Source organism: Chenopodium album, chromosome 11 (assembly GCF_948465745.1).
Source record: "Chenopodium album chromosome 11, dcCheAlbu1.1, whole genome shotgun sequence".
Lineage (NCBI taxonomy): Eukaryota > Viridiplantae > Streptophyta > Magnoliopsida > Caryophyllales > Amaranthaceae > Chenopodium > Chenopodium album.
The window spans coordinates 34686257-34687835 of record NC_137844.1 but is presented as its reverse complement, the minus strand read 5'-3'; the positions used below and the strand labels follow the sequence as shown (position 1 = coordinate 34687835).

The following is a 1579-nucleotide window of genomic DNA, read 5'->3' as shown; positions in this document are numbered from 1 at the left end:
CCTCAAGCTCAAGTCCCACAAGAGAGGAAATCCATCTAGAAGAAGAAGAAGAAGAACGAGAAAGCATGGGTGCTAATCTGTGAGTAAAATTGAAGGAGTTGGGAACTCCGGGAGCATATAGGTTTGAAAGTGGAATTGCTCCTCCTACCACACCGGCAAATGACTTTGAGATAAGACCGGCGATGATTACTTTGATAGAGAGGCGTCAATTTAGTGGAGCCAAGCATGAGAGTCCCCTCAACCATCTAAAGGAGTTTGAGAAGTATTGTAATACCATAAAGGTGAATGGGGTTTCTCAAGAGTTCATTCGACTTAAACTTTTCCCTTTCTCTCTTATTGGACGTGCTCTAGAGTGGTTGGACAAAGAGGTGAAGCCAAACTCTTTAAGAACATGGGATGAAGTGGCTAAGGAGTTTCTATCTCGGTTCTACCCACAAAAGAAGACGGCCGAAGCAAGAGCTCTCATTCAAATCTTCAAGAAAAAACACAATGAAAGTCTTTCTGAGGCATGGGAGAGGTACAAGGAATACCAAAGAGAGTGACCACACCATGGAATTCCCACATATCAAATCATCCAAATCTTCTATTGAGGCCTAAGCCCCCAAGGAAAGTCTTACTTAGATGCCGGTGCCGGAGGCCCTATCATGAACATAACGGAGGATGAACTGGTGGACTTAATTGAAGATGTAGTAAGGTATCACATGGATTGGCAAGAAGGTGAGAGAGAGTCGACAAGAAAAAGCGGTTCTACGGTGTATTCAATCTACCATCTCAATGCCATCAACAATTTGTCCTCACAAATCTCAAACTTGGGAAAAGAGATGACCTCAATTAAGGCAAAGCTTGAGAGTGCTTCTTCACAAGTACCTATTCTTCCCCCCCACAATAAGGGGAGAGGTAAATTTTCTAACTCTACTCCTCCTTCTACTTCGAATAATATGCCAAATGGATGTGTGTTTTGTGATGTATGTGGGTCATATGACCATGATGCTTCTAATTGTCCACATGCATTTGATAATTGTGATGATGTTGATAATAATGATTGTGAACAAGTGAACTTTGTTTCAAATAACAACAATGGACAAAGATTTGATGGACCAAAGAACATAAGGAATAGAAATGCTCTTCAATAAGGGAACTTTGATAATTATAACAATGGTGGGTATAGGAACCAAGGAAATCAAAATTTACTAGGCACCTATAATAATCAAGGATATAATAATCAAAGTCTCAAGGCTATAGTAACCACTACCAAAACAATGGCTAAAATCAAAACCAAGGTAATTAAAGCAACCAAAACCGGGGAAATTTTCAAAACAACAATCAAAGGGGACCCCTACCCGGATTCGCTCCAAGAACTCAAGGTAATGGTGAGAATTCCTATGCTCAAACTTCATCTTCTAGAACTACCTTGGAAGAGATCATTGAGAACCAAACTAAAATTTTGAACACTTACATGTCGGTAAGTGACAAAAAGTTCAATGAGATGATGATACACAACAAGATGCTTGAAACACAAATCACCCAATTAGCGAACACCTTGAAAGAGAGCGTGAATGCTAGCCCTTCATCTTTACCC

General features: G+C 40.2%; 1 pseudogene; it reads right to left on the bottom strand.

Annotated features, from left to right (window-relative positions):
* Positions 1 to 458: 458 nt before the first annotated feature.
* On the bottom strand, positions 459 to 556 carry LOC145569708 (small nucleolar RNA R71; annotated as a pseudogene).
* Between the last annotated feature and the right edge of the window lie 1023 nt (positions 557 to 1579).